The sequence below is a fragment of the Eurosta solidaginis genome, chromosome 4 (assembly GCF_040869045.1).
Source record: "Eurosta solidaginis isolate ZX-2024a chromosome 4, ASM4086904v1, whole genome shotgun sequence".
Classification (NCBI taxonomy): Eukaryota; Metazoa; Arthropoda; class Insecta; order Diptera; family Tephritidae; genus Eurosta; species Eurosta solidaginis.
In genome coordinates, this window is record NC_090322.1 from 80,883,937 (window position 1) to 80,899,516 (window position 15,580).

The 15,580-nt window shown below is 40.7% G+C and overlaps 1 protein-coding gene across 10 annotated transcripts in view; it reads left to right on the forward strand.

The window, feature by feature from the left end:
* Socs16D (Suppressor of Cytokine Signaling at 16D) overlaps nt 1-15,580 on the forward strand; it is a 687,555-nt gene that overhangs the window by 133,482 nt on the left and 538,493 nt on the right. The window lies entirely within an intron of this gene.

The window sequence follows — 15,580 nt, forward strand, 5'->3', positions numbered from 1 at the left end:
TCATTCTTTCTTAAAACCCTATGCTACCCCCAGTGGTCAAAAGCTGCAAACCTCACATGTAGGTGTTGCTGGAACATCTACATGGCAGCTTGAGCAGCTTTGCCACAAACAAAAAACGTCTTGGACTGTGCTAGTCTCGACTTCGAATACCACCTTATCAAGACGTTGAAATCGAAGAAAGGGAACTTCGAAGTCGGACTAACACTACCCCCCGTCTATCTAAATGTCACTTAGGCACAAATCACTTCACCGACTTTGAAAGTGATGCTACCTTCGTAACCCTAACCTGTACGAAAGAAGGAAAATTCATTAGAAAGAAAACCACCTGGAAAATTAACAAAATAGCCATAGAAACAAATTAATTAAGATTAAGGTAGTAGATTGTAAACGGAGATTGAAATTAATGTGGAATTTGATGAATTAAGAGAGACAAAAAGTAGGACGAAAGCAACTGGTAAGCAAGAAGTAAAGTTACTTACAATAGCTATTTCGTTGGATATTTGAAGGATAGTCAGAAGAATTTAAAAAAATTTCGGAAAATGAGAGGCATAGTAGAAATGAAAGGATATGGGAAATAAAAGGTGATCGGGCTATTTCCGTTGGGCGCCATTGTAATGTAACTGCTTGGTCCGGGGCGAGAAGGGTGGCGGTTAGGCATGGTGGTAGCCCGGCTGAGGCTCGTCGGCGTTGAGGCGAGGTTCTTGCCACCTAACTCGACCCACAGTCACAAAAAAAAAAATTAGGAGTTCATGCCTAGGTTAGGAAAATACAGAGACTAGAAAAAGTTAGCGACACAAGAGAAAAGAAAAGGAAAGCGGGAGAAGACTGTCCGTGTCAGGTGGAGTCATCCCACCCCTCTTGTTCATGAGGCATGAACAACCTTGAACTCCACTTTGACTCCGATAACCGAGTGGAGTTCCCTTATCCTGACATAGTCCGTCCGTGAAAGTCACAGGTCGGGCCTAATCCATAGTCTGTCAGTCTAGTCGCAACACCTCACTCATTCCTCGTGTGCCGCAAGGGCAACACCCACACTAACACCAAAGGGACTTAAAGGGCCGACATTTTTCCTACAGTCACTTCAACTAAAAATTCCAAAAGATACCATTACCTTTTCTTACAATGTTTTATTTCAAAATTTCAGTATTAACTTACGTACTAGGGACCCCAATTCTGTAAAGCGATATGACTTATATCAGCTTATTAAAATCTACCCTTATCAAAAAAGGAATATTGAAATTCAAATAACAAAATCAAAGAAAAAAAGGAATGGCGAAACTAAAATACACTTAACCTAGACTTATTTCAAGAACTCTCTTCACCAAAAAAGGAAACAAGAAATCAAGTCAAAAAGCAATTCAAATCAATAAAAACAATTAAAATTCTAAATATATATAGAAATATAATAAAACTTCCTAAGGGAACACCCTTTTACCCAAAACCTATCAATTCATTATATATCTGCTAATGTTCTGAACAATGAAAGAAAAACAGGAGTAGAGAGCTTAAGACAGTATGTATATTACCATTCATTGGATTCGCCGCGCTCATCTGCAGACTAGGTACCAAGGCTGGAGTGATGCGAGCTGAAAATAAAGAGAAAAAGAAAAAAAACAAAAAAAAAAGATCCCACTAATTTTCTATGTGCTTTCATACCATTATGTATTGCCACCGCGTGGAACCTTTTAGTTCCGGTTTATACAAATGAAAGTACACAAGTATATATTTTCGCGGTCGTGGCAATTCACAAAAAGAATATTTAATAACACAAAAAAATTTAGTAGAAATTATCGCGAGTTGTGCGCGAACATGATAAGTTGAACAAAAGGAAAGTGATGAAATTAAAGCACACCAAAAATAGAAAAAAACCAAAATGGTCAAATATTGGTGAATGAATGGAATGGGTGCACTGTAAAAAAATGTGTTTTAATTTTTCTTTTATTGTAGCGACGTTATTGTGAAAAAAAAGAAGAAAATAAAGAATTAAGCAAACAAAAGGAAAATTCCGAGAAGTAAGAGCAAGTAGTAATGTGAAAAACAAAATGATGCGAAAAGGAACTTAGAAATTAGAAAATGCGATTTTGCTGCAACATAGAATTCAAAAGTTCAAAGAAAGAAATATAAAAATTTTTCCATCAAAAAAAAAGGAAATCATAATTAACAATTCTTTCAAACTAAGATGTTTACCGAAAAAAAACGTTGATAGAAGTGGGGTGAATTATTGCAGTAAGTATTGGGTAAGTGGGGTACAAAAAAAAAAAAAAAATACAATATGTCGGATAATATCGGCACTTAAAAATAGTATACATTCGAACAGGAATCCATGCGTAGGGTTTACAGGAAAACTAACGAAAGCATAATAGAATGATCATAAATAGAAAAGGTTTTGTAAAAAAAAGTGTAAACGTATTGATCGGTCGCCGCCGTGCTGTATCACATTCGGGTTGGTGGTCCGGTACCGGCGTTATTATGGCGAATTCGGAGCCGTGATGCGCACGCTCTCTGCCTGGGCGATCTTCTCACCACTTCGCCCGCTGTTTCTTGCCGTTTGAAGCAACAATCCGCCCCAGTGACCGACTAATTTTACTCACCCTCACAACTTATTTGATGTTGTTTGCAGAGATTTAGTGTAATGCGATAAAATGTGATATGTTCTGGTATATGCTTGTGATTAGACGTGATGCGGTTTGGTGTGATGTGTCGTGATGTGGTATCAAGTGATGTTCGCGATGTGATATGTTGCTGTGATTTGATGTGATGTGATATGATGCCCTCTCTTTGTATGCGTTTAGAGTTGAGTCTCTTTCACCTGTTAATAGCGTTGGTTATGTTTGCGCTTACCGTGTATTGATTTTTTGGACGTTGCTTTTACTGTTTCTGTGTTTGAATGTTTCGTATCAGGAAGTATGTAGAAATGTGGTCGTGGTATTTTTGAGTGTTGCGTGGTTATTGTTGGTGTGGTTGTGTGGTGGTCGCCGGTGTGTTTGTGATCGGCAGGTGTGGTTGCTGGTTGGATGTTTCGTGGTTAAGGTTATGCGTGTATTTCTGAGGTTGTGGTTTTGAATGTGGATCTGCGGTGTAGTAGCTTATCTATGTTTCGGTGGTTGGTTGCAAATGCGTGTGGTTGTGAATATGGATGTATGCAATCTTTTGGTGTGGATGCGATTTTTCTTACTTTTTCCTTTTTTTTTTTTTTGTGGTTTGGACGAGTGAGCGTGTTTTATGTTGTACTGGTGGCTTACGTGTTCGGTGTGGGTTGTTGTAGCTATTGGTGTTTGTGACTCGGTGTGGTGTCTGTTGGTGGCTGTGACGCGGTGTGGTTTGTAGTTGGTGGTTCGGGTGCCTCGCACCGTTGCTTTAAGCGAGTCTCCTTGTGGTAATTCTAAGAAAAGGAAAACCAAACAACAAAAATATGAAGCTGGGCATAACAATGTCATGTATAGCATTTATAGGCCATTTCTCCGGCGAACTTTAATGTTTATCTGCCCAAACATAAATCAATTTTCTTTCAAAATCATTTTCTTTGCGGAGCAGACAAACTATGAAGTTCACTTGAGAAAATGGCACTAAATTCAATATCACTTTTGGGCTAGTCACTAAGGTAGATGTGTTTACTTACCGTTGGTGGATTTTGGTGCCTAGCACCGACGGTGGTGATTGCTTTCCTTTGGGGATTCCTTCAACGTAAACTATGGATGACAAGAGGGGAATGAGATAAATTATGCGGGCGTTAATGGAGGGTTATAGGCATGGGACTACTGTACTACTGTAGGGGATTTGGATACACGGGAATGGTGGTGGTACTTACCGTTGCTGGTGGTGCTGGATCTGGTGTTGGCAGGAATACTATTTCTCTCTTGGATGCAGCACTTTTCACCGAACCGGTAGCTTACGGTTTCGCACTTTGAAACTTTATCACTTTATACACTTTTAATTAAATTTTTTTTTTTTTTTCACTTTCACTGCAATCGCGTTGTGGGCACCGTATTCAAGACTTTGTGATAGAGAAGAACGGGATGTTGGCCCTTTTATAGACAAATTTTTCCTGTTGCCACTACCGTTTTCGGTTTACTGTCAACCCACTTTATCCCAAAGTCACTCAAAGTTCCTGGAAGGCTTCCAGCATGTTAGCTACAACGATTGGTTCTATATTCACACACATACACACATAATACGGAGTTGCTCTGCAGACAATTGGCATTGTTATTTGCAGAGACAGTGGTGCGCGTGCGTGTAGGCGCACAGGGGCGTAGGTTGTTAAAAGGCTGTCGTTACAGCTGTCTCCGTGGACTTCCCTTTCATATACGCACGCTGGGATGTAGACAACTTTCCCTCCAAGGATTCCCTTAATGTGGAGTCCATTAACCTCGAGTGTCTTCAGCTGGAAGGATGTCAGCAATATCGGTCTGAAGTCTTTAGGGGTCGCGTGATCAGTCCTTCCAGCTTTTCGTATAAAGGTGACCCTTGAATCGTTCCTACCCCGTGGAATATGGTTAAGAGCACAAACTCCTTTGAAGATGTTATACAACCACAAAGAGCTCAGCTCAATTGCTCATCTACGGTCAGAGCACCTGCTCCAGCCGTGGTTGCAAAACATCATTCTTTCTTAAAACCCTATGCTACCCCCAGTGGTCAAAAGCTGCAAACCTCACATGTAGGTGTTGCTGGAACATCTACATGGCAGCTTGAGCAGCTTTGCCACAAACAAAAAACGTCTTGTGCTAGTCTCGACTTCGAATACCACCTTATCAAGACGTTGAAATCGAAGAAAGGGAACTTCGAAGTCGGACTAACACTACCCCCCGTCTATCTAAATGTCACTTAGGCACAAATCACTTCACCGACTTTGAAAGTGATGCTACCTTCGTAACCCTAACCTGTACGAAAGAAGGAAAATTCATTAGAAAGAAAACCACCCGGAAAATTAACAAAATAGCCATAGAAACAAATTAATTAAGATTAAGGTAGTAGACTGTAAACGGAGATTGAAATTAATGTGGAATTTGATGAATTAAGAGAGACAAAAAGTAGGACGAAAGCAACTGGTAAGCAAGAAGTAAAGTTACTTACAATAGCTATTTCGTTGGATATTTGAAGGATAGTCAGAAGAATTTAAAAAAATTTCGGAAAATGAGAGGCATAGTGGAAATGAAAGGATATGGGAAATAAAAGGTGATCGGGCTATTTCCGTTGGGCGCAATTGTAATGTAACTGCTTGGTCCGGGGCGAGAAGGGTGGCGGTTAGGCATGGTGGTAGCCCGGCTGAGGCTCGTCGGCGTTGAGGCGAGGTTCTTGCCACCTAACTCGACCCACAGTCACAAAAACAAAATTAGGAGTTCATGCCTAGGTTAGGAAAATACAGAGACTAGAAAAAGTTAGCGACACAAGAGAAAAGAAAAGGAAAGCGGGAGAAGACTGTCCGTGTCAGGTGGAGTCATCCCACCCCTCTTGTTCATGAGGCATGAACAACCTTGAACTCCACTTTGACTCCGATAACCGAGTGGAGTTCCCTTATCCTGACAGTCCGTCCGTGAAAGTCACAGGTCGGGCCTAATCCATAGTCTGTCAGTCTAGTCGCAACACCTCACTCATTCCTCGTGTGCCGCAAGGGCAACACCCACACTAACACCAAAGGGACTTAAAGGGCCGACATTTTTCCTACAGTCACTTCAAATAAAAATTCCAAAAGATACCATTACCTTTTCTTACAATGTTTTATTTCAAAATTTCAGTATTAACTTACGTACTAGGGACCCCAATTCTGTAAAGCGATATAACTTATATCAGCTTATTAAAATCTACCCTTATCAAAAAAGGAATATTGAAATTCAAATAACAAAATCAAAGAAAAAAAGGAATGGCGAAACTAAAATACACTTAACCTAGACTTATTTCAAGAACTCTCTTCACCAAAAAAGGAAACAAGAAATCAAGTCAAAAAGCAATTCAAATCAATAAAAACAATTAAAATTCTAAATATATATAGAAATATAATAAAACTTCCTAAGGGAACACCCTTTTACCCAAAACCTATCAATTCATTATATATCTACTAATGTTCTGAACAATGAAAGAAAAACAGGAGTAGAGAGCTTAAGACAGTATGTATATTACCATTCATTGGATTCGCCGCGCTCATCTGCAGACTAGGTACCAAGGCTGGAGTGATGCGAGCTGAAAATAAAGAGAAAAAGAGAAAAAAAAAAAGATCCCACTAATTTTCTATGTGCTTTCATACCATTATGTATTGCCACCGCGTGGAACCTTTTAGTTCCGGTTTATACAAATGAAAGTACACAAGTATATATTTTCGCGGTCGTGGCAATTCACAAAAAGAATATTTAATAACACAAAAAAATTTTGTAAAAATTATCGCGAGCTGTGCGCGAACATGATAAGTTGAACAAAAGGAAAGTGATGAAATTAAAGCACACCAAAAATAGAAAAAAACCAAAATGGTCAAATATTGGTGAATGAATGTAATGGGTGCACTGTAAAAAAATGTGTTTTAATTTTTCTTTTATTGTAGCGACGTTATTGTGAAAAAAAAGAAGAAAATAAAGAATTAAGCAAACAAAAGGAAAATTCCGAGGAGTAAGAGCAAGTAGTAATGTGAAAAACAAAATGATGCGAAAAGGAACTTAGAAATTAGAAAATGCGATTTTGCTGCAACATAGAATTCAAAAGTTCAAAGAAAGAAATATAAAAATTTTTCCATCAAAAAAAAAGGAAATCATAATTAACAATTCTTTCAAACTAAGATGTTTACCAAAAAAAACGTTGATAGAAGTGGGGTGAATTATTGCAGTAAGTATTGGGTAAGTGGGGTACAAAAAAAAAAAAAAATACAATATGTCGGATAATATCGGCACTTAAAAATAGTATACATTCGAACAGGAATCCATGCGTAGGGTTTACAGGAAAACTAACGAAAGCATAATAGAATGATCATAAATAGAAAAGGTTTTGTAAAAAAAAGTGTAAACGTATTGATCGGTCGCCGCCGTGCTGTATCACATTCGGGTTGGTGGTCCGGTACCGGCGTTATTATGGCGAATTCGGAGCCGTGATGCGCACGCTCTCTGCCTGGGCGATCTTCTCACCACTTCGCCCGCTGTTTCTTGCCGTTTGAAGCAACAATCCGCCCCAGTGACCGACTAATTTTACTCACCCTCACAACTTATTTGATGTTGTTTGCAGAGATTTAGTGTAATGCGATAAAATGTGATATGTTCTGGTATATGCTTGTGATTAGACGTGATGCGGTTTGGTGTGATGTGGCGTGATGTGGTATCAAGTGATGTTCGCGATGTGATATGTTGCTGTGATTTGATGTGATGTGATATGATGCCCTCTCTTTGTATGCGTTTAGAGTTGAGTCTCTTTCACCTGTTAATAGCGTTGGTTATGTTTGCGCTTACCGTGTATTGATTTTTTGGACGTTGCTTTTACTGTTTCTGTGTTTGAATGTTTCGTATCAGGAAGTATGTAGAAATGTGGTCGTGGTATTTTTGAGTGTTGCGTGGTTATTGTTGGTGTGGTTGTGTGGTGGTCGCCGGTGTGTTTGTGATCGGCAGGTGTGGTTGCTGGTTGGATGTTTCGTGGTTAAGGTTATGCGTGTATTTCTGAGGTTGTGGTTTTGAATGTGGATCTGCGGTGTAGTAGCTTATCTATGTTTCGGTGGTTGGTTGCAAATGCGTGTGGTTGTGAATATGGATGTATGCAATCTTTTGGTGTGGATGCGATTTTTCTTACTTTTTCCTTTTTTTTTTTTTGTGGTTTGGACGAGTGAGCGTGTTTTATGTTGTACTGGTGGCTTACGTGTTCGGTGTGGGTTGTTGTAGCTATTGGTGTTTGTGACTCGGTGTGGTGTCTGTTGGTGGCTGTGACGCGGTGTGGTTTGTAGTTGGTGGTTCGGGTGCCTCGCACCGTTGCTTTAAGCGAGTCTCCTTGTGGTGATTCTAAGAAAAGGAAAACCAAACAACAAAAATATGAAGCTGGGCATAACAATGTCATGTATAGCATTTATAGGCCATTTCTCCGGCGAACTTTAATGTTTATCTGCCCAAACATAAATCAATTTTCTTTCAAAATCATTTTCTTTGCGGAGCAGACAAACTATGAAGTTCACTTGAGAAAATGGCACTAAATTCAATATCACTTTTGGGCTAGTCACTAAGGTAGATGTGTTTACTTACCGTTGGTGGATTTTGGTGCCTAGCACCGACGGTGGTGATTGCTTTCCTTTGGGGATTCCTTCAACGTAAACTATGGATGACAAGAGGGGAATGAGATAAATTATGCGGGCGTTAATGGAGGGTTATAGGCATGGGACTACTGTACTACTGTAGGGGATTTGGATACACGGGAATGGTGGTGGTACTTACCGTTGCTGGTGGTGCTGGATCTGGTGTTGGCAGGAATACTATTTCTCTCTTGGATGCGGCACTTTTCACCGAACCGGTAGCTTACGGTTTCGCACTTTGAAACTTTATCACTTTATACACTTTTAATTAAATTTTTTTTTTTCACTTTCACTGCACTCGCGTTGTGGGCACCGTATTCAAGACTTTGTGATAGAGAAGAACGGGATGTTGGCCCTTTTATAGACAAATTTTTCCTGTTGCCACTACCGTTTTTGGTTTACTGTCAACCCACTTTATCCCAAAGTCACTCAAAGTTCCTGGAAGGCTTCCAGCATGTTAGCTACAACGATTGGTTCTATATTCACACACATACACACATAATACGGAGTTGCTCTGCAGACAATTGGCATTGTTATTTGCAGAGACAGTGGTGCGCGTGCGTGCAGGCGCACAGGGGCGTAGGTTGTTAAAAGGCTGTCGTTACAGCTGTCTCCGTGGACTTCCCTTTCATATACGCACGCTGGGATGTAGACAACTTTCCCTCCAAGGATTCCCTTAATGCGGAGTCCATTAACCTCGAGTGTCTTCAGCTGGAAGGATGTCAGCAATATCGGTCTGAAGTCTTTAGGGGTCGCGTGACCAGTCCTTCCAGCTTTTCGTATAAAGGTGACCCTTGAATCGTTCCTACCCCGTGGAATATGGTTAAGAGCACAAACTCCTTTGAAGATGTTATACAACCACAAAGAGCTCAGCTCAATTGTTTGCTGGAGTTGTACCAGGGCCAATCCATCCGGCCCTGGTGCTTTGAAGGGCTTGAACGACATTATAGCCCATTTAACTTTACCCATAGTAATGAACTTCCCCTCAAACGGTTCGCCAGTATGAGTTTCCCTCCAGTTCATTTCTTCATCACTAGCGCCCGGAAAGTGCGTACTCAGGAGCAGGCGTAGGGTGCTCTCTGCCGAATCCGTCCATGTCCCATGATCCTTGCAGGCATCCAGGGACACTTTGGAGCACCTTTCTGAGCCTGGATCCCTCAGACACCGTCTCCATTTCGCTACAAAACTTCCGCCAGGAGGTCCTCTTCGAGCAGTTTCTTATAAACCCAGAGCATCATTTTGTATGCATCCTATTTTTCAACCTCCTTGGAGGCTTTAGCAAGATTGAATGCTTTCCGACAAGCCTTGCGTAAATTGTCTAGGTCCGCGTTCCACCATGTTAGTTTGGTTTTACCCCTAGATTTCTTATTTAGAGCCTCCCCGCAAGCCTTCGTATACAAGTGAACCATATTATCCAGCTCTTTAGAGTGCTGGGGAATATGAACACTAGAACTCGAGAGCCTCTTTTGAAGCTCCTCACTATAGATACGCCAATTGGCGTTTTTTAGGTTTCTGTGCCAGCCAGTTCTGAGCGCCAGACCGCCAAGGTCGAAGCGAACAAATCTATGATCCGAAAAGGAGTGGTGTTCAAGCACCATCCAGTTTTTTATCAAGGATTCCCCGCTGCCCGAGATCAGGGTGACGTCCAGAACCTCCTGTCTGCTCCTAGTAACAAACATGGGTACCGAACACATATTGCAAATCTTAAAGTTATGATAAATAACAAAATCAAAGAGTGACTCACCCCTCTCGTTCGTGCCTCCGCTGCCCCACGCTTCGTGGTGCGCGTTGGCATCTCCCGCTAGTAATAGTGGGTCCTTCGCCTTCCGAGCTATCCTGCAGACTAGCTCCGTCGGAGCCGACACCTCATGGGGGAGGTAGAAAGACGTCAGTGTAACATCCGTACCACCGACCGTCAACATCAAAGTTGTAGCATCCTCGTCGCTAAACTGGGGAAGAAAAAGAAAATTTATATTAGATCTTACCAAGATGCAAGCTGTCGGTTTCCCACGGGTGGCACCACTTACCAACCTCAATCCTGCTGCTTTCAGCCCGCATATCTTGTGCCCTACTACCCAAGGCTCCTGGATAAGGGCTATGTCAGCCGCCCCACTGGAAAACTGGAGCAGCAGCGCAGCAGATGCTGCTTTACAGTGGTGGAGGTTTATTTGTAGGACTCGCACTAAGCCGAGCACCGACCACCTCCACCACTGTCGAATCACCGTCTTCATCAGACATTGGCTTCCAGTGTAACCCATTTAATGTTTTGCGTCCCTCTCACAAATTGTCATCCTCATAGCAGATAATTGCAGCGGGACTGCGCGATATTCTCCTGCTCCGCGAAGGTATCAAACCCAATCTGGGACCTGTACCTAACACCGGTTCAGAGAAATGGTTTTGTTCCGTTTGCCGGAAAATAATCTTTTTAGGACGGTCACATTCTTGTCAGTGTGTCACGTGCAAAGGATGGTTGCATCGGACAGGATGTTCTGGGCTAGACCCCAAAACCCTTGTATCTTTTATATATCTTTTGTGTCTCTTTGCTGTTCCCGCCTAAAGGCGTCCTGTAGTCTGCGCCTTAGCGCCTCCCACTACCTTCAAGCAGCGCCGCTGCTCAGCAAGCCAAAACAATTATCCGCTGCTGCTCGTGCCCCCACCGCCGTTCCTACTCATAACTGCAATCTCCGTATTAGGGTCGGTAGCAATGCAGCCCCCGCCCCTCTTCTTCTCCCACTCTTTCCAGCACTAGCATTCGAATAGGTCAGGGAAACGGACTTTTGTTGTTGTTGTAGCAATGCTTCGCCCCATCTAATAGCTGCGACCGATCACAAATTGTTATCAACATCCTCTAACGGGAGTCCAAGGAAACTTGCTGTTTCAACAGGGGCGGACCATAATGAAAGGGGTGTTAGAGGCGTTGGTTCCACATTACAATTAAAGAGATGGTTGGTGTCATGTGGGGACACACTGCAAGCGGGGCATACATTTTGTATGGCGGGGTTGATTCTGGATATGTAAGAGTTTAACCTGTTACAGTATCCAGAACGAAGTTGAGCCAGAGTGACTCGCGTTTCCCTGGGGAGTATGTGTTCCTCTTCCGCAAGTTTTGGGTACTGTTCCCCGAGTAATGGATTCACCGGGCAATTCCCGGCATAAAGGTCCGACGCCTGTTTGTGGAGTTTACCAAGGACTTGCTTGTGTTTTTTTCCTTCATACGGCTGAGTTCTCAGGTGCCGTATTTCCTCAAAATGCTTACGGAGATGAATCCTTAAGTCCCTAGGCGGTGCTGGCTCATCAATCAGATGTCTGTTGGGATGCCCAGGTTTCTGGGTATTCAACAGGAACTGTTTGGTTAGCATCTCATTTCTTTCCCTGATGGGGACATAAGAAGACAGCCCGTGGCGGTTCTAAGCGCAGTATTTTGGCAGGCCTGTAGCTTCTTCCAGTGGGTAGTTTTTAGGCTTGGCGACCATATAGGGGACGCGTAACACGCAAAGGGCTGGCCAATTGCTTTGTATGTGGTAATGAGCGTTTTTTTGTCTTTTCCCCAAGTACTGCCAGCAAGGGATTTGAGGATTTTATTACGGCTCTGGATTTTCGGAACAATTGCGGCTGCGTGCTCACCAAAATGTAGATCCTGATCAAACATCACACCCAAGATTTTGGGGTGTAGGACAGTCGGTAGCGTAGTGCCATCGACATGGATGTTCAAAATGGTCGACATTTGGGACGTCCAAGTTGTAAATAGGGTCGCGGATGATTTAGTCGGTGATAATGCCAGGTTTCGCGAGGCGAAAAAACTGGAGAGTTCAGGGAGGTAGCCGTTTATTCTGTTGCAAAGCTCGTCGATCTTTGGACCCGAGCCTGTGGTCATTATTGTGCAGTCATCGGCGTAAGAAATGATAGTAACTCCTTCTGGTGGCGAAGGTAGTTTTGATATGTAAAAATTAAACAAAAGTGGGGATAGGACACCACCCTGAAGCACCCCTTGTTTAATTCTTCTTGGCTTTGATATTTCGTTTCTGAATTGCACCGATGCCTGCTTTGAAGTGAGGGAGCAAAATGGCTTCAAGCGTCTTGGCTACTGGCGATAGGAGAGATATCGGGCGATATGACTCTCCTATGTTAGCTGGTTTCCCAGGCTTTAGCAGCAGGACCACCTTGGCCATTTTCCATTTGGAAAGAGACAGGTTGAAGACATGCGCTAAATATTTGAAACCCTCCTTCCGTAGGCTTTTAAGCAACGGCATGGCTATGCCGTCTGGGCCCACTGCCTTGGATGGTTTGGCATTACCGATGGCATCCTCAACCTCTTTGGCGGTGATGGTAATTGGTGACGCGCTGAATTTATGTTTATGTGCGTGTCTGTTGGCCCTCCGTCTATCTTTGTCGACCGTAGAATGCATTATATATTGTCGGCAGAAAGCGCTCGCGCATTTGTTCGCATCCGACAGCACTTTATCGCCAAAGGCGATGGAAACTTTGTCATTGTGCCTGGACGGATTCGATAGGGACTTTACGGTGGACCAAAGTTTACCTACAAGAGCAGAAAGGCTACAACCGCTAAGGTGCTTCTCCCATTTCGGCCGCTTGTGTTCATCAACAAGCAATCTGATGCGTTGGTTTATATCCCTTATTTGGGGGTCGCCATGATCGTGCTGTCTTATAAGGTCACGTACTCTCGCTAATCTTGCGGCCTCCGCCGGGAAGTGGGCCGAATTTCGGGAATTCTACCGGTGGGAATCAAACGAGCCGAGGCGGATTCAATGACCTCGCGGAAAGCACGCTCCCCTTGAGGGGCATCAGTTGGGATAGGGAGGGCAGCAAAGCGGTTGTCTGTAAAGGATTTGTATTCGTCCCACTTTCCTTTTTTAAAGTTAATGAAAGTGCGCTTTTCTGCGACGATGAAGTCGGCGGAACGCTCGAGCGAAATAAGTATAGGCAGGTGGTCGGATGCCAATGTTACCATCGGCTGCAAGTTGACGCAGTTTACGAGGTCTGCGCTCACGATTGAAATATCCGGCGAACTGTGATAGCTTCCTATCACACATGTGGGGGCGTTTCCGTTTATTGTGCAGAACGTCGTTTCTTCTATTTGATCCGCCAACATCTCACCCCTACTGTCCACCCGAAAGTTTGAATGCCATAGATCGTGATGGGCATTGAAGTCGCCTAAGATAATGCGACCTCAAAGCCAACATTTGCTGAAATGATATCCCATGCACTAACTCAGGAAACTGCCTCACTTTTGTTTAAGCCAGCGTGCAAAGCTCATCGTGTGGAAGTGGAAAGACCAGATTGGGTAGACACAATTTTGGAAGCACTGAAGGGATCACAACCGAAAAATGCCGGAGTTATGAAATGTGTCAAGCAGACCTGTTAAATTTCCATTAACATTAATAATCATTAATTTCGTTTCCCTTTTTAATTTTAATGATTAATTAATTTTTTCTACAGCACCTAGCAATTAATAATTAATTAATTAAAAAAATAATTAAAAATAATCCTGATTATTGGCCATTAAAAAAATAATCAAAAATAATTAAAAAATGTACCCATTGTTTTAAATTAAAGACAATCTTCTGATTAAGAACAATTAAGTAATTAAAAATAATCAAATAATTAAAATAAATCAAAAAATTAACATTAATCAAACAACTAATTAAATTTAACTATTTGATTAATTTCAATTACTTAATTATTTTTAATTATCTAATTGTTTCCAATTATATGATTATATTGAATTATTAGCATGAAAGAAAAAATGTTTAAAGTAAGTAATAAGTGGCTGAAACCAAATGTACTATGGTATGTATATACTTGTGTTAACTCAAGAAATGTAAGATACATATGAATTTTTACTGACATTGTCAAGTGTCGCTGCTTTTTGTGAAAAATTTTAAAAAGCAAATTGGAGAGCGTACATTTTGGCTTATTACACTACAGACGTAAGTATATATGGGGTATTCCATCCCATTTCGACCAATTTTGAACCCGACCCCTTTAGAATTGGCTGAAATTTTTTCTTCTTTTTGTAGCTTACGAGAGACGTTTTTCAGAAGTTTTTCAAATTTTTTCATCCAACTCAAAAAAGTTATGAATTCTTAAAAAAATACCGTTTTTGTTTTCAAAATGCTATAACTTTTTCAAAAATTTACCGTTTGGGATCTTTTTTTAAATTTTTTTTAAATGTACTTTTCGGAAAAAATTCAAAAAAATTTTTAAAGTTTTTTTTTGTAATTTTTCAGTTTTTCGAGATTTTTCGAATTTCGCCCTTTTTTTCTCATAAAAAACTTGAATCAATTCTGAAATCATCCCCACTAATCCCGGTTGGGCCGAGAATTTTTTTTTTTTATTTAATTGAAAAAAACTTAAAAATTTTTTTTGTATTTTTTCCGAAAAGTACATTTAAAAACATATAAAAAAAAAAAATTATCCCAAACGGTCAATTTTTGAAAAAGATAGCATTTTGAAAACAAAAACGGTGTTTTTTTAAAAATTCATAGCTTTTTTTGAGTTGGACGAAAAAATTTGAAAAACTTCTGAAAAACGTCTTTCGTAAGCTAGAAAAAGAAGAAAACTTTCAAAAACACCGTTTTTTTTTCAAAATATTTAAAACTTATTTTGAGTTGGAAAACGGTTTTTTTTTCAAAATGCTATAACTTTTTCAAAAATTGACCATTTGGGATCATTTTTTTTTTTTTTGATATGTTTTTAAATGTACTTTTCGGAAAAAATACAAAAAAAAATTTTAAGTTTTTTTTCAATTAAATAAAAAAAAAAATTCTCGGCCCACTCCGGGATTAGTGGGGATGATTGCAGAATTGATTGAAGTTTTTTATGAGAAAAAAGGGCGAAATTCGAAAAATCTCGAAAAACTGAAAAATTACAAAAAAAAAACTTTAAAAATTTTTTTGAATTTTTTCCGAAAAGTACATTTGAAAACAAATTTAAAAAAAAGATCCCAAACGGTCAATTTTTGAAAGAATTATAGCATTTTGAAAACAAAAACGGTGTTTTTTTTAAATTCATAACTTTTTTTGAGTTGGATGAAAAAATTTGAAAAACGTCTGTCGTAAGCTAGAAAAAGAAGAACAACTTTCAGCCAATTCTAAAGGGGTCGGGTTCAAAATTGGTCGAAATGGGATGGAATACCCCATATGTATCTGTATAAATTTGATAACCATTCAATAAGCTTACACATTATGAACTATTTGCAGAATTTTTGTCGATAACATGCTTGGGGAAGAAAATATGGCGGATATCTCTGCGGATGACGATGTTCGTGATCCAACTTATGTATATACCAAAATGGATCAAAAGAAAAGCAAGCTC